The sequence below is a fragment of the Hordeum vulgare genome, chromosome 3H, assembly GCF_904849725.1.
Source record: "Hordeum vulgare subsp. vulgare chromosome 3H, MorexV3_pseudomolecules_assembly, whole genome shotgun sequence".
Taxonomy (NCBI): domain Eukaryota; kingdom Viridiplantae; phylum Streptophyta; class Magnoliopsida; order Poales; family Poaceae; genus Hordeum; species Hordeum vulgare.
In genome coordinates this window covers 521,676,716-521,695,717 of record NC_058520.1, presented here as the reverse complement: position 1 = coordinate 521,695,717, position 19,002 = coordinate 521,676,716, and positions in this window count along the sequence as shown.

Genomic DNA, 19,002 nt, shown 5'->3' with positions numbered 1-19,002 from the left:
AAAAGCTTCAGCCTGAAAAGCTAGAACCCAAAGCGGAAAAGTGCATCTTCATAGGTTACCCAAAAGAGACAGTTGGGTACACCTTCTATCTCAAATCCGAGGGCAAAGTGTTTGTTGCTAAAAACGGAGCTTTTCTCGAGAAGGAGTTTCTCTCGAGAGAATTGAGTGGGAGGAAGATAGAACTTGATGAGGTTGTCGAACCTCTCATCCCTCTGGATGGTGGCGCAGGGCAAGGGGAAACCCCTGTCGTTGCGACGCCGGTTGAGGAGGAAGTTAATGATGATGATCATGAAACTCCGGTTCAAGTTCCTATCGAACCACGCAGGTCGACGAGACCACGTGCTGCTCCAGAGTGGTACGGTAATCCTGTTTTGTCAATTATGTTGTTAGACAACAATGAACCTGCAAATTATGAAGAAGCAATGGTGGGCCCAGATTCCAACAAATGGATAGAGGCCATGAAGTCCGAGATAGGATCCATGTATGAAAACAAAGTGTGGACTTTGGAAGTACTACCTGAGGGCCGCAAGGCTATTCAAAACAAATGGATCTTTAAGAAGAAGACGGACGCTGACGGTAATGTGTCCGTTTATAAAGCTCGACTTGTGGCAAAGGGTTTTTCACAAGTTCAAGGAGTTGACTACGATGAGACATTCTCACCCGTAGCGATGCTTAAGTCCGTCAGAATCATGTTAGCAATAGCTGCATTTTTCAATTATGAAATCTGGCAGATGGATGTCAAAACGGCGTTCCTTCACGATTTCCTTAAGGAAGAGTTGTATATGATGCAACCCGAAGGTTTGGTCGATCCGAAAAATGCTAACAAGGTATGCAAGCTCCAGCGATCCATTTATGGACTGGTGCAAGCATCTCGGAGTTGGAATAAACGCTTTGATGAGGTGATCAAAGCATTTGGGTTTATACAAGTGGTTGGAGAATCTTGTATTTACAAGAAAGTGAGTGGGAGCTCTGTGGCGTTTCTAATATTATATGTGGATGACATATTGCTGATTGGAAACAACGTAGAGTTTTTGGAGAGCATAAAGGATTACTTGAATAGAAGTTTCTCTATGAAGGACCTATGAGAAGCTGCTTACATTCTAGGTATTAAGATCTATAGGGATAGATCAAAACACCTGATAGGACTTTCACAAAGCACATACCTTGATAAAGTTTTGAAAAGGTTCAAAACGGAACAGTCTAAGAAGGGGTTCTTGCCAGTTTTACAAGGTACGAGATTGAGTAAGACTCAGTGCCCAGCAACTGATAAAGATAGAGAGCATATGAGCACCGTCCCCTATGCTTCAACCATAGGTTTATCATGTATGCAATGCTGTGCACTAGACCGGACGTTAGCTTGGCCATAAGTATGGCAGGCAGGTTCCAGAGTAATCCATGAGTGGATCACTGGACGACGGTCAAGAATATCCTGAAGTACCTGAAAAGGACTAAGGAGATGTTTCTCGTGTATGGAGGTGATGAAGAGCTCGTCGTAAAGGGTTACGTTGATGCAAGCTTTGACACAGATCTGGACGACTCTAAGTCGCAAACCGGATACGTATTTATTCTTAATAGGGGTGCGGTAAGCTGGTGCAGTTCCAAGCAAAGCGTTGTAGCTGATTCTACATGTGAGGCGGAGTACATGGCTGCCTCGGAGGCGGCAAAGGAGGGTGTCTGGATGAAGTAGTTCATGACGGATCTTGGAGTGGTGCCAAGCGCACTGAATCCAATAACCTTGTTCTGTGACAACACGGGTGCCATTGCCTTAGCAAAGGAACCACAGTTTCACAAGAAGACCAGACACATCAAACGACGCTTCAACCTCATCCGCGACTACGTCGAAGGGGAGGACGTAAATATATGCAAAGTGCACATGGATCTGAATGTAGCAGACCCGCTGACTAAACCTCTTCCACGGGCAAAGCATGATCAACACCAGAACTGTATGGGTGTTAGATTTATTACAATGTAATTCGCATGGTGATGTGAGGGCTAGATTATTGACTCTAGTGCAAGTGGCAGACTGTTGGAATTATGCCCTAGAGGCAATAATAAATATAGGTATTATTATAATTCCTGTATCAAGATAATCGTTTGTTATCCATGCTACAATTGTATTGAATGAAGAATGATATACATGTGTGGATACATAGACAAAACACTGTCCCTAGCAAGCCTCTAGTTGGCTAGCCAGTTGATCAAAGATAGTGAGGGTCTTCTGACTATGTACAAGGTGTTGTTGCTTGATAATTGGATCACGTCATTAGGAGAATCACGTGATGGACTAGACCCAAACTAATAGACGTAGCATGTTGATCGTGTCATTTTGTTGCTACTGTTTTGTGTCAAGTATTTGTTCCTACGACCATGAGATCATATAACTCACTGACACCGGAGGACTGCTTTGTGTGTATCAAACGTCGCAACGTAACTGGGTGACTATAAAGATGCCCTACAGGTATTTCTGAAGGTGTTCGTTGAGTTAGTATGGATCGAGACTGGGATTTGTCACTCCGTGTGACGGAGAGGTATCCGGGGCCCACTCGGTAATACAACATCACACACAAGCCTTGCAAGCAATGTAACTTAGTGTAAGTTGCGGGATCTTGTATTACGGAACGAGTAAAGAGACTTGCTAGTAAACAAGATTGAAATAGGTATGCAGATACTGACGATCGAATCTCGGGCAAGTAACATACCGAAGGACAAAGAGAATAACATACGGGATTATATGAATCCTTGGCGCTGAGGTTCGAACGATAAGATCTTCGTAGAATATGTAGGATCCAATATGGGCATGCAGGTCCCGCTATTGGATATTGACCGAGGAGTCACTCGGGTCATGTCTACATAGTTCTTGAACCCGCAGGGTCTGCACACTTAAGGTTCGACGTTGTTTTATGCGTATTTGAGTTATATGGTTGGTTACCGAATGTTGTTCGGAGTCCCGTATGAGATCACGGACGTCACAAGGGTTTCCGGAATGGTCTGGAAACGAAGATTGATATATAGGACGACCTCATTTGATTACCGGAAGGTTTTCGGAGTTACCGGGAATGTACCGGGAATGACGAATGGGTTCCGGATGTTCACCGGGGGGGGGGGGGCAGCCCACCCCGGGGTAGCCCATAGGCCTTGGGGGTGGCGCACCAGCCCTTGGTGGGCTGGTGGGACAGCCCAAGAAGGCCCTATGCGCCATAGATAGAAAATCAAAGAGAAAAAAAGAGGTGGGAAGGAAGAGAAGGACTCCACCTTCCAATCCTAGTTGGACTAGGATTGGAGGAGGACTCCTCCTCCCCTTGGTGTGCAGCCCTTGGGGCTCCTTGAGCCTCAAGGCAAGCCTCCCCTCCCTCCTCCTATATATATGGAGCTATTAGGGCTGATTTGAGACAACTTTTCCAAGGCAGCCCGACCACATACCTCCACAGTTTTATCTCTAGATCGCGTTTCTGCGGAGCTCGGGCGGAGCCCTGCTGAGATTAGATCACCACCAACCTCCGGAGTGCTGTCACGCTGCAGGAGAACTCATCTACCTCTCTGTCTCTCTTGCTGGATCAAGAAGGCTGAGATCATCGTCGAGCTGTACGTGTGCTGAACGCGGAGGTGCCGTCCGTTCGGCACTAGATCGTGTGACGGATCGCGGGACGGTTCGTGGGACGGTTCATGGGGCGGATCGAGGGACGTGAGGACGTTCCACTACATCAACCGCGTTCACTAACGCTTCTGCTGTGCGATCTACAAGGGTATGTAGATCGGAAATCCCCTCTCGTAGATGGACATCACCATGATAGGTCTTCGTGCGCGTAGGAAATTTTTTGTTTCCCATGCGACGTTCCCCAACAGGCGGCTCGCTGGTACCTCCTGCCCCCGCCATGGCCGCCTCTTGCCTCTGCTCATACGGGAGGAGGGAGCCGCCCCTCCAGCGCCAACCGCCAGCAACGCCCGCCCCTCCCGCAGCGGCCTAGCGGGCGCATCGCGCCGCGGCCCAGGACGACGCCACTGGCTCAGCGCGCCCCCCCCGGCCTGCTCCTCCAGCCGTTTCCTCCAGCCGGGCCAAGGCCCGAGGTGAGCATTTCCCCCCGAGCCCTATTCCCCGCACCGGGCGCATTTTAGTTATCCCGCACCATGCCTCTCTTTCGGCCGAGTAGCTAGATTCGGCCTGTCTAGTAATTTAGGAATTTCTCTGGGATTTAGTTAATTTTAGAAAAATGCCCGTAGATTTTAAACTGTATATCGGATCGCAACGAATTATATATGTATCTTGTGTAGATTTTCGCGTAGATTCGTAATTTATATTCTGCATGCATGTTTGACGTAGTTTGGTTTGCCATATGCCTAGTTTAGCACGCTGTCCTAATAGGAGTTCATCCCGTGTTATTTTCCGTGCTTGTCCGGAATGTTCGAACACCGTAGATAAAATGCTAATGTTTTAGGAACCCTATTTCCATGTATTTAAGAGTAGTTGCTTGTATTTTTGCACGTAGGATTCTATCACTAGTTATTATTTCGCGTTTAGGACATATTCCCGCATATACGTGTGGAGTTGTTTTTATTTTGCAACCCCACATGTTATATATGTTTTCGGGGTAGAAAAATCCATAGGATTTAACTGTGTATTTAGTTTTAGCTTTTGAGCAAGTTAGTTCGCGTGATATTTTGTCGTGTTGCCCTTTTGTTTATTTTGTGGGATTTAATCCGTGCTTGTTATGTAGGAGTTGTCAACTAGAGATATGCTCTTGGATGTTTAGTCTAGCCCCAGGTGATTTTGGTTGCAATAGAAATCCATGTTTAGGTGTGGTTTGCTTGCTCTTAACTTGCTAGGGAATAGTGCTGATTTGGAGATGCTGAAATATTTCTAAGTCTGAAATCTGTTATATTTTGTTGCTGAGTTTGCATGAGTTTATCTAGTGATCTGTAGCTCTTTTGAGGTTGGTGCAATGGAGTTAGTTGTAGGCTTTAGGATTCTCTAGCATGCGTGAATTTTCATGCCATTTGGAGTCCTGTAGCTTATGGTTTTGCTGCTGTCAATATGCCTTTAGATCAAAAACTGCAGTTTCATAAACTGTTATTTTCACTAAGTCTGAAACTTTGTGTGAGAAGCCATTTTGTGACTCCTTTTCCTAGTGATCCATGCTTCCATGCTAGGTGTTATTAGTTGTATGTTGTAGTGCTTCTTGCCCTCTATCGTGTCATGCCTTGGTTGAGTATATCGGATTTGTGTAGCTCATAGTTGTGGGGTGTAGAAAATGCTATGTGGCTATTTTTGGCAGTTTGTAGTGATTTCTTGTTTAGCTCGTAGTTGTTGATCCGTTGCTCCGTTTTGATCGTGTCCTATATGAAACTTGCTTAGAATCTCGTGTAGTTTCACATTATCTTGCTGGTTGTATGTTTTGAAATGCTTGTGACTGTCGTTGCACACATATTGCATTCATGCCATCATTTCTTGCGGTGCTCGTATCTTTTGAACCGTAGCTCTGTTGGAGATGTTCTCTATGTGTAAAATGCTTGTAAAGATGCGTAGAATCACGAGAACCTATTTGTTTTGCTGTTTAACAAACATTTAAACGTGTTAATTCAGATCTGGACATAGTTGTAATTTAACATGTGAGGTCGTTTCGGAGATGCTATATGTCATTTCCGACCTCATTTAAAATGCCTCGATAGGTAGTTTAATTACGCTTCACCTCTTGTCATGTGTAACCACATTTAATATTGCCGTGTACCTAATCGGGATAGAACTAAATAACTCGTATGTGGAGTTTCGTCAATATGCAACTCGTTGCATATTGAACTTCACTTGATGTGTAGTATTTGGTTGTTGTGAATTGACATGCCGTGTCTTGCATTTATTCAGCTCCTCATGCATCGTATGTGTTGTGCATCGTGTGGTGAATATCGTGTGTGATTCTTGTTTCCGGTTTCCTTCGTCTCGATAGAGTTCCGCAAGCGTGTCGGAAAGTGAGGACCCGTTCGACTACGTCGGATCGTCTGCTTCACGGAGTCATTCTTCTTCCAAGCGGGATCTCATGCAACATGACCATTTCCCCAGATACCATTAGTATCATTGCCATGCTAGTTTTACTGTTTCTATCGATTATGTCTCGTTTCCTACCACATGTTAAATATCAGCCTCCCAACATTGCCATGAAAACCTTCAACCTGTTCACAACCTAGCAAACCACTGATTGACTATGTTACTACTTGCTTAACCATGTGTTAGCATTGCTAGTTGCATGTGAAGTTGCTTCAATGTGATAACATGGTCTCCTTGTTATATCACCATATTAAATGTTATTTAATTTAATGCACCTATATACTTGGTAAAAGGAGGAAGGCTCGGCCTTTCTAGCCTAGTGTTTTGTTCCACCTTTGGCCCCTTAGTTTCGGCTACCGGTGTTATGTTCCATATATGAGCGCTCCTAACACGATCGGGGTTGTTATGGGGACCCCCTTGATAATTCGTTTTAGATTAAAGCTGGTCTGGCAAGGCCCAACTTTGGTTTTACTTTTGCCTAATAACTAAATAATGCATAGGGACCCGCCGGCACCCGCGGAGTAATTAATCAACCCCCGGGCCAGTGCTCCTCATGAGTGTTGGTCCAAAAAGGGCAGACTGCGGGGCCACCACGGGGCAACTCGAGGTTTGGTACCTATAGGCTTTCCCATCTGGTCGTGTCCTGAGAATGAGATACGCGGCTCCTATCGGGTTCGTCGACACGTCGGGCGGCCTTGCTGGATTAGTTTTACCTTTGACGAAATATCTTGTGCATCGGGATTCCGGTGATGCTTTGGGTAATCTCAGAGTTGAGGTTTTCCACTAAGGAGTCCGACGAGATCGCGAGCTTCGTGATCGAGGATTTCTATGCGGCTTGTGGTAATTTGTGATGGACTAGTTGGAGCACCCCTGCAGGGTTAAATCTTTCGGAAAGCCGTGCCCGCGGTTATGTGGAAACGTGGAAACTTTGTTTAACACTGGTTCTAGATAACTTGAAGTTAACTTAATTAAAATATGCCAACTGAGTGAGTAACCGTGACTGTCTCTTTCGTGAGTTCCTGCTCTGATCAAGGACACGGTGGTGTTATGTCTGACGTAAGTAGGTGTTCATGATAATTAATTTGATCCTGAGTAGTTCACGTCCGCTATGCGTAGATCATCCCCCTCTTTATTCTTGTACTCGTAAGTTAGTCACCATATAAATGCTTAGCCGCTTGCTGCAGCCTCACCACGTAACCATACCTCACCTATTAAGCTTTGCTAGTCTTGATATCTTTGGAAATGAGATTGCTGAGTCCCCTGTGGCTCACAGATTGCTACAACACCAGTTGCAGGTACATGTAAAGGTTACTTGACACGAGCGCGTTGATTGTTCATTTGGAGTTGCTTCTTCTTCTTCTTCTTCATCGATCTTGGATGGGTTCCAGGCCGGCAGCCTGGGATAGCAAGGATGGATGTCGTTTTCTTTTCTTGTTTGTTTCCGTCCGTAGTCGGACCCTTCTCTTCTTCATGATGTTTATGTATTGTACTACTGTGACTCTGATGTAGCTTGTGGCGAGTGTAAGCCAATTCTATGCATCTCATCTTTTCAGTACATGTATTTGTAATGATATCCATTCTTGCGAAAGACGAGATGCGCTTCTATCCCTGACGAGGCCCTCGTGCCAAATTGAGGATAGGATCGCATCTTGGGCGTTACAGGGTGCTCCAACTAGTCCATCACAACCTACCACACGCTGCGACGGAATGACCTCGATCAGGGAAACCCGTGATCTCCTCGGGTTACCATTGGAAAACCTCAACCTCGAGTTAGCTCAAAGCATCATCGGAATCCCTCGCACAAGACGCTCGAGAAAGGTAAAACAAGTCCAGCAAGGCCGCCCGGCGTGTCGACAATCCCGATAGGAGCCGCGTATCTCGTTCTCAGGACACGACGGATGAGCAATACGTACGGTGGCCGGATAGAAATCCCCCGAGTTTCCCCAGGTGGCCCCGCAAGTGGCTCTATTTTGGACCAGCAGCATCAGCACTGCCCCTCCCTGTATTATGTAGAATTACTCCTCGGGTTCATGACGCCCTTTGTTTTTCAGTATTAACAGTATTATTATGTTGGGCAAATAGAGTACCATTGTTGGGCCTTGCCAGACGAGCTTTATCCTAAAACGAGAATCTAGGGGGTCCCCATAACAACCCCAAGCATGTAGGTGCATTAAATTAAATAGCAATTAATATGGTGATATAACAAGGAACCCATGTTATCACATGGAGACAATTGCACCTGCAAGTAGCAACGCTAACACATGGTTAAGCAAGCGGTAACATAGTCAGTCAGTGGTTTGATAGGTTGTGAACAGGTTGAAGATTGTCAAGGCAATGTTGAGAGGCTGATATTTAACATGTGGTACGCAGCGATACATAATGATAGAAACGATAAAACTAGGATGGCGATGATAGTAATGATATCTGGGGAAATGGTCATCTTGCATGTTGGTCCTTCGTGGATGTTCTCTCCGGGTCCCTCGTACTCAAACTCGACAACAGGGTCCAAAGACAACCGATCCAAATAAACAACCACACAAGATGATGCTTCAATCAAGATGATGCATGTCCATGTTAATGCAATTTCACAAGTTAAACTCATCTAGTCAAGTTTCAGAAGCAGGAATAAGTCATTAATAATCTGGACATAATCTTTAGTTAACTTGGTTAAACATGCATGAACATGACAGATATGGATGCCTCATGGAAAAATGGCGCAAAATCATATAAAGAACGTTACGATCGGAGCTACGATTCTCACGATACGCTCATGGGAAGATACGAGATGATAACGGGGTAACGGTAAGGAGAAACACAACAGGGCTATGCCTTGATGCCTCTGATTCACAAGAAGAACAATAGCAATCACCAGAAACAAGAATCACTCAAATCCATTGAGCACAGCAGCCACAAACAACAAAACATCACAACTAAGCAATTTGTATTATAACAGCAATATAGCAACTTACAACAGCAATATCTAGAGCTACAGGAAGCCTATCATGGAAATCAAGGCATCAACAGAAAGCTAACAACATGCTTGACAAATATCTAATCTACAGAAAACACAAAGGAGTTCTAGATCACTAGCTATCATCAACTCAAAAGGGCATGATGAATTAACAGTTCAGGGACTTAGTGGAATTTAGAGCATGCAGAAAAACAGATTATCATAGCAAGTTTAGAGAAAAGTTTCCATTGATATGTTGACTTAGCATATTAAAGAAAAATACCAGGACATTCACAACAAGTTTATCTAACACTTTTATGTTGACAACAAGTTATAAACATGCATAGATAAAATCATAGTAAATGGACAAAAGGGCATTACAGCAGAAAATAACAGTTTTGTGAAGTTGCTTTAAAGTGAAATCTGATTGCAACAATGGATTCCTGGGATGAATCTACCCCAAAACCAATATTCATACCTATATACTTGCATGAAACATCAAGGCACAAATGTAGCTCGAAAATAGCACATGGAAGCATATGAAGCTATAAGTCACTTAATGCCATAAATGGAAGCTGCCATATTTGGCATGTCCACTCCTGGACACATGCTATAAATGGAAATAACACATATTAAGTCTACCTAGGCATGGCATAGCATCACATACATGCATAAACTTATATAGGGAGATGTGTTCATCCACACACACACACATGAGCACACACACATGCACATGTATATGTGGTCTCACACACCACGCACACAAGCATTCCTATATCTACACATGCTCATCACACACTAAGAATCAACACACACATATGTAGATACACACACACATATGTATATATATATGCCTACATGCACAAGTGCATATGTGCACATACACATGCACACATGCACCCACACACACACTCACTTGCACATACATGTAAATAAGCATGGGGAGGCATGAAAATGACTAACACATGCATATAACACTAACATGATAAACACCTAAGTGTGGGTACACACATACACATACATATATGCATATAGGCACAAGTGCGTTCATCAACATACACTTGCACAAGGGTGCACTAACACCTACACTCTCAAGAACACACATACACTTATGCCTAAGAGTAACCATAAAGGCAAGAAATAAACTAAGCATGCATATATATACACTCTAGTGCAAAACAGAAAGGAAAAACACAAAAGAAAAACAAAGCAGCAAACTAAACAAAAGGGGGGGGTGAGGGAATCGAACCCACGACCTGCTGGTCGATACCCCAACGCACAGGCCACCGCGCTAGCTACTCGGATCTCAACAGAGGGAGGGGGTATTGCTCTTTTGAGCACGCCCCTCTGTGCTACACCGAAACTGTGGCGACCAGAACAGAGGCGATCGCCAGCGATCACACAGGCTACCAACAGCAGGGATGACCTCCGGCGGGGGTTGCGGGAGCCTAGGGGGATCCATTCCCGCAACTAACACATGAAGAGGGCCACGCACCGAGCACCTCTTTTCTACGGTGGAGCTACGGCAGAAGCGAGCACGGGCTCGTCGGAGACGCGACTACGGGCATGCGTACGCGCTACGGGGAATGGCTACATCATGACTGCTCACCACGGGGTCGATGGAGCCAAAGAAGGGGAAGAAGAGGTCGGAGACGAACGCCGGAGTCAAAGCAGAGAAGATCTGCGGCGGAGCAGAACGGCGGCGACGTAGACGAGGAAGGGCTCGTCGACGTGGAGGCTCTTCGGGGCTCCTAACGTCGGGAATGGAACGCGGGGAGCAGCCCTGAGCTCCTGGACATCATAGCCGACGCTGGGGATGACGACAATGCGGCGTGGACGACGACAAACTTCACCCTCTCTGTGAACTGCTCTCTGAACTCCTACAGAAACTCACCCTGGGAAGGAAATGAAGGAGAAGGAGGAGGTGAGGGTGGCGGCGCGATGGAGGAACCCTAGGCACGGACGCCAAGGGGGGTTTAAAAAGGAGGAGGGAGGAACGAACGTCTGACGCCCATGTGCGTGCACGAGCAGAGGAGGAACGCGTTGGGAAGAAAAGGTGGAGGAGGAAGAGCGACTGACGCGTGGGGCCTCGGCGCCTCGTTGGAAAGGAGGAGAAGAAGCGGGCTCTGTGAGCTCTAGGCCATGGGCCAAGCCCACTAACTCTCTCTCACACACAAACTAAGCACATAAGGTTTAAAAGGTTATCCTATTTGAAATATAATTAACACCAAAGAATTCAAACAGAGGCAATGCAAAAGGTTTTTGGTTAAAACAAAATTAAATAGGGCATGAGGGAATTATACCCTATTTAACTAAAATAAGATCAAGATTTTTAGGACAAGATAGAAAAACACACTTTAACACAGAAATAATTGCTGTCTTTTATAAGACCTCAATGATCCAAAGACCAAACAACATTAAGAGCAACTACTACACTCACAAATAATATCCTTTAAAATAATAACATTTTTAACAGGTTCAAGAATTAGTTAAAAACTCATGTTAATATAATTAATGGAATAAGGGTTTTGCAAGGTTTTGCAAATACTACACTCAACCACACACACATCTATACACTAGCACAATCCATGATGGATCATACACCAGAATACCACAAGTAAGAAATGCAATGAATGCAGATGAATGCCATGATGCATGATGATGATATTGAGCACTTTAATTATTGAAAGCTCAAGGCCCATAATGCAAGACCAAAATACAAGGAGGCCCCTGAAACACCTGGGGTGTTACATTCCACCTCCTATGTCATTTGATGCAGTACTACAAAGCCAGGAGCTTCTTCAAACTTTGAATAATGTCGTGGCATCACATGAGCATGATCACTCGAAATTCTTGTGGAACACTGCTAAGTATTCAACTAGGAAGATCTACATTCAGTTCTCGGTAATCCTCCTAAGTCTAGTGCCCCTTTCTAGTGGATTTGGAAATTTAGTAGTCTTTCTAAATAGAAGTTATTTTTCTGGCTCATGATTCATGACAGACTAAACACGAGGTAATTGCTCATCACAAAACATTTCTATGTTGAAAATGCGAGTTGTGTGTTATGTAACAACTGTGATTCTGAGGACTACGTGCAACTATTTCACCCCTGTAACTTTAGACAAAATGTTTGGCTAAATTATGGCATGACATGGAATAGTGACCTTAATCTGATTAACATGCTCGTTGAGGTACAACAGAGAATGCAATTTATGTGCTTTAAGGAGATAATTATGACTGGGTGCTCCAGCATATGGACCAATAGAAATGGGATTATTTTTTATAATAAGGACAGGAACCTTTAGTGTTGTTGTATGAGTTTCAAGGAGCACTTTAGTCTGATCATGAAAAAAGTCAAACCTAGTCTCAAAGATGGCATGCAAGCATGGCTAGATACCTTGCAATCTACCATCCCTAATTCTTTCCACTATGTAAATACGTCGTTTATTAATAGAAAATCAGAGTTATGGTAGGGGTCTTCCCTACTGTTTTTCTCAAAAAAGAGATAAAGGTACTAAAATACTTCCGATCGAGACAGGTCCTCGGATCTAAGAGCCAAACTTGGAGGATGGAACTCACCTACGAAGCCGAATACCAAAAGATAAAGTTATCCCTAGGAAGTATTCAATGTCCTTAGCTCAAAGGCTAGTTCAAGGGATACTGGGTGCCTTGGATTAGGGGGTGCTTACCATGTGAGCATGTCATTCATGGGTCGAGCCGAGGACCCACCAAAAGTTGAAGAATGGGCCATGTACTGATACGTCTCCGTCGTATCTACTTTTTCGAACTCTTTTGCCCTTGTTTTGGACTCTAATTTGCATGATTTGAATGGAACTAACCTGGACTAATGCTGTTTTCAGCAGAATTGCCATGGTGTTGTTTTTGCGCAGAAATAAAAGTTCTCGGAATGACCTCAAAATTTACGGAGAATTTTTGTGGAATATATAAAAAATACTGGCGCAAGAATCAGCACAGGAAGTGGAGCGTGGAGCCACAAGCCCACCAGGCGCGACCCCCCTGGCCGCACCTGGCAGGCTTGTGGGGCCCACAAAGCTCCACCGCCTCCAAATCCATCTCTATTTAGTCCCTTTCGTCCAAAAAAAATCAAGGAGAAGAGTTCATCGCGTTTTACGATCCGGAGGCGCCGCCACCTCCTGTTCTTCCTCTAGAGGGCAGATCTGGAGTCCGTTCTGGGCTCCGGAGAGGGGAGATCGTCGCCATCGTCATCACCAACCTTCCTTCATCGCCAATTCCATGATTCTCTTCACCATTAGTGAGTAATCTCATCGTAGGCTTGTTGAACGGTGATGGGTTGGATGAGATCTATCATGTAATCGAGTTAGTTTTGACGGGGATTGATCCCTAGTATCCACTATGTTCTGAGATTGATGTTGCTACTACTTTGCCATGCTTAATGCTTGTCACTAGGTCCCGAGTGCCATAATTTCAGATTTGAACCTATTATGTTGTCGCCAATATATGTGTGTTCTTGATCCTATCTTGCAAGTTGTAGTCACCTACTATGTGTTATGACCCGGCAACCCCGGAGTGACAATAGCTGGAACCACTCCCGGAGATGAGCATAGTATGAGGAGTTCATGTATTCACCAAGTGTTAATGCGTTGGTCCGGTTCTTTATTAAAAGGAGAACCTTAATATCCTGTAGTTTCCATTAGGACCCCGCTGCCACGGGAGGGATGGACAGTAGATGCCATGCAAGTTCCTTTCCCTAAGCACGTATGACTACATACAGAATACATGCCTACATTAGATTGACGAACTGGAGCTAGTTACATATCTCTCCGTGTTATAACTGTTGCATGATGAATAACATCCAGCATAATCATCCATCACCGATCCAATGCCTACGAGTTTTTCCTACTGGTCCTTGGTACGTTACTTTGCCGCTACCGTTGTCACTTTGCTGCTACTACTGTTGCTATCACACTACTTTGCTGTTACTTTGCTGCTACTACTGTTACCTTGCTGCTACTGGTTACTGCTGCTACTGTTGCTATCACACTACTTTGCTACTGATACTTTGCTACAGATAATAAATCTTTCAGGTGTGGTTGAATTGACAACTTAACTGCTAATACTTGAGAATATTCTTTGGCTTCCCCTTGAGTCGAATCAATAAATTTGGGTTGAATACTCTACCCTCGAAAATTGTTGCGATCCCCTATACTTGTGGGTTATCAAGACTATTTTCTGGCGCCGTTGCCGGGGAAGCCAAAGTCAAGAATAGTCTCCCGTCAACGTACCATTTTCTGGCACCGTTGCCTGGGAGGCACAGCTATATTCTTTGAGTCACTTGGGATTTACGTCTGCTGATCACTATGAGGAATATGATAGATCCAAGAACTAAAGTCTTGCCCTCAACTACGAGGACATGTAAGGAACTGCCATCTAGCTCTGCACTTGATTCACCTTCAGTTATGAGTAAGTTTGCGACACCACCTCGTGCTAGAAATCTTGATATGTCGCCTGTGCTTGATGATGCTACTTCTGCTGCCCATGATGCTTATGATGAGGCTATGCTTGATACTGCTTTGCCACTAGGTGCATTCCTTGATGCACAAATTGCTAGAGTTGCTGCTAGATGTGATGATACTTCTGAAATTGCTGATACTATTGAAGTAGAACCTGCTATTTTGCCTGTTAGAACTAGTCTCCTAGATATGAATTGCCTAATATGCCTGAGGGTTATGTTATGGAGGGAGAGATAGCTGAGGACTTTCTTGCTTGTAAGAATAACTATGATGTTGAGAAATTAATGCTCAAGTGGAAAGAAAAATCTTTGAACGCTAGGATGAAATACGACCCAAAGTTTGCTACTTCGCCTATCTTTGTGACCGATAAGGATTATGAATTCTCTGTCGACCCTGAGTTAATCACTCTGGTCGAATCTGATCCTTTTCACGGTTATGAGTCTGAAACGGTTGTAGCCCATCTTACCAAACTGCACTATATAGCCACCCTATTCACGAGTGAGGAAAAGATCCGCCACTACTATATCCTCAAGTTGTTTCCTTTCTCGCTAAAGGATGATGCTAAGACCTGGTTCACTTCTGTTTCTCCTGGTTGTGTGCGTAGCCCCCAGGATATGGTCTACTACTTTTCTGAAAAATGTTTCCCTTCCCATAAGAAGCAAGCTGCCTTGTAGGAAATATACAACTTTGTGCAAGTTGAAGAAGAGAGTCTCCCAGAAGCTTGGGGGAAGGCTTGTCCAGCTACTGAATGCTTTGCCTGATCACCCTCTTGAGAAGAATGAAATACCTGATATCTTCTATAATGGACTTACCGATGCTTCCAGAGACCACCTAGATAGTTGTGCTGGTTGTGTTTTTAGGGAACAAACTGTAGAACAAGCTGAGATCCTATTGAATAACATCTTGTGCAATGAGAATGCTTGAACTATTCCCGAACCACCTCCTAAGCCAACTCGAAAGAAAAGAGGTATTCTATTCCTCAGTCCTAAATATATGCAAGAAGCTAAGAAATCTATGAAAGAGAAAGGCATTAAATCTGAAGATGTCAAAAATCTACCACCTATCGAAGAGATCCATGGTCTTGATAACCCGATACAGGTAGTAGAAGTAAATTCTCTGCGTAGGTTCAATGAGAGTGATATTCCTTTTGATAAACCTGCTAGCCTATGCCTGGATGAATTTGATAACTTTGTTGCCAAACAATAAAGTTTCAATGATTATGTTAGCAGACAATTGGAACAGAATGCTCGTATGCTTAGTCATTTAAGTGCTTGTGTGGACAGAAATGTCAATGATCTTAAGCTTCTGAGTAAGCATGCCTCTATGGTTACTACTCAGGTAGAACAAGTACTTAAGGCTCAGAATGACTTGCTCAATGAGTTGAATGACAATTCTGTCGGAGTCGTCACTAGAGGCGGTAGAATGAACCAGGAACCTTTGTATCCCGAGGGTCATCCTAAGAGAATTGAACAAGATTCTCAAGGATTTAGCACTGATGCACCTAGTCATCCTAGAAAGAATAAGAAAGATGACAGGAACCTGCACGCTAGCAACCCAGATGCTGATACACCTGAGAGTCCAAACGATGTCTCTGCCTCTGATGCTGAAACACAATCTGGTGATGAACATGAGCCTAACGATAATATCGATAGTGATGCTCATGTTGATGCTCAACCTAGCAATGATAAGGATGTGGAGATTGAACCTGTTGATCTTGATAACCCACAACCTAAGAATAGAAGATACGATAAGAATGACTTCGCTGCTAGGAAGCATGGTAAAGAACGGGAACCATTGGTTCAGAAACCCATGCCCTTTCCTCCCAAACCATCCAAGAAAAAGGATGATGAGGATTTTGAGCGCTTTGTTGAAATGATTAGACCTGTCTTTCTGCAAATGCGTTTGACAGATATGCTCAAAATGTCTCGTATGCTAAGTACATGAAGGATATTGTGACTAATAAGAGGAGGATACCTGAGGTTGAGATTTCCACCATGCTCGCTAATTATACCTTCAAGGGTGGAACTCCTAAGAAACTAGGTGACCCCAGAGTGCCCACTATACCTTGCTCCATTAAAGGCAACTACGTTAGAACTGCTTTATGCGACCTTGGAGCTGGTGTTAGTGTTATGCCTCTCTCTCTTTATCGTAGACTTGAACTGGTTAAGTTGACACCCACTGAAATCTCTCTGCAAATGGTTGACAAATCAACTGCTTTCCCTATCAGCATTTGCGAGGATGTGCCTGTTGTGGTTGCTAACGTCACCATCTTAACACACTTTGTTATTCTGGATATTCCCGGGGATGATGCCATGGCGGTCATCCTTGGAAGACCCTTTTTAAACACTTCAGGGGCTGTTATAGATTGCAACAAAGGCAATGTCACTTTCCATGTCAACGGTAATGAGCATACGGTGCATTTTCCGAAGAAACAATATCAAGTACATTGCATCAATGCTATCGAAAAAACTTCATCGATTCTTATTGGGAGCTTTGAATGCCCTATACCTCCTGTCAAGATGAAGTACGATTTGCTTGTTGGGGATATCCACATCCCCATTGAGGTAACTTAGTGGCTATTCAAAAATTCTCCGTTTCCTTTTGCGATTGGAAAAAGTTTGTCAAGGATACTTGATCAACCTCGTTGACGGATTTCTTTCGATGACCATGAGATGGATGAATCGAGGAGTCACAAACATGTGTTCCAAGCTTTCACCTTCGGTAGCTTAGAAGAAAAATGATAGATTTAGTTTAGTTTTCCCTGTTTTCTATCCTAGCGTCCCGTAGAAAAGTACCCCGAAATTAAAAGTTCTCCGAACGTCCTGAAAATCAAGTATGATTTTTTCTGGATTTTTTGAAAAATACTGAGACGAAGAGCTAGTCTGGGGGCTGCACCAATGGGCCACAAGCCGTGGAGGCGCGGGCACCCCCCTGGCCGTGCCACCCAGGCTTGTGGGGCCCACATGCACCCCCTCCACTCATTCTAGCTCCCATATGGTTCTCCTACCTCCAGAAAAAATCGTTTCGCTGCTCAAACCCGTGTTCTTGCACTTCTTGCTGGGAATTTTGATCTCCTTGTGCAAAGCACCATTCACCAAACTGTTTTGGGGAAATTGCTCCTTGGTAAGTGACTCCTCCATTGGTCCAATTAGTTTTTGCTCTAGTGCCTTATACTTCGCGTATTTTTGCTGCCTTGGTGACCCTGTTCTTGAGCTTTGCATGCTAATTTTAGCTGGTCCCAAGTAGTTTTGATGCGTAATATGGCCTCTAGGCACTTGAGGGAGTAGTTGCTACGAGTTTCGTTGAGCCTCGTTCACTTTTCCTTAGAATCACTAAAATTTCAGAAATTTTCAGAGATAGAAAAGGGAAAAGATGAGGAGGTTCTTAAGAGGCTCTTCAAGCCGTGACCCCAAGGATGATGGAAGTGAGAAGAAGAAACCCAAGTATCCGGTCCCCTGATACGGCTCCAACGTATCTATAATTTTTGATGGTTCCATGCTATTGTCTTGTCAACTTTGGATGTTTTATATGCATGAATATGCTATTTTATATATTTTTTGGGACTAACCTATTAACTCAGTGCCAAGTGCCAGTTTCTGTTTTTTTCTTGTTTTTGACCCTTTTCCAGACGGAGTCCAAATGGAATGAAACTTTGCGATGATTTTTTTTTGGAACAATAGAGACCCCCGAAGGTTTGGAAGAAGGCCAGAAGAGCCACGAGGGAGTCACAAGCCCGAGAGGCGCGACCACCCCCTAGGCCGCACCTACCAGGCTTGTGACCTCCTCGTGGGCCCGACCGACGTAATCCCACCGCCATAAATTCCTATAAATTCAGAAACCCCCAAAAAGAAACCTAGATCGGTAGTTCCGCCGCCGCAAGCTTTTGTAGCCACCAAAAACCAATCTGGAGCCCGTTCTGGCACCCTGCTGGAGGGGGAATCCATCTCCGGTGGCCATCTTCATCATCCCGGCGATCTCCATGATGGGGAGGGAGTAGTTCTCCCTCGGGGCTCAGGGTATGTATCAGTAGCTATGTGTTTGATCTCTCTCTCTCTCTCGTGTTCTTGAGATGTCTTGATCTCGATGTACCGTGGGCTTTGCTACTATAGTTGGATCTTATGATGTTCTCCCCCCTCTCCCTTCTTGTAATGAATTGAGTTTCCCCTTTGAAGTTATCTTATCAGATTGAGTCTTTGTGAACACTTAATGTATGTCTTGCACGTGTCTATCTGCGGTGATCAACTTGCGGGTTTGTGACATTGGGAACCTATGCATATGGGTTGACACACGTTTGATTCATGTGAGTACTCGATGTATGTTTTGGTGACCAGCTTGCGGGTTCGTGACATTGGGAACCTAGGCATAGGGGTTGGCACACATTTTGACTCTCCGGTAGAAACTTTGGGGCACTCTTTGAAGTTCTATGTGTTGGTTGAATAGATGATTCTGAGATTATGTGATGCATATCGTATAATCATGCCCACGGATACTTGAGGTGACAATGGAGTATCTAGGTGACATTAGGG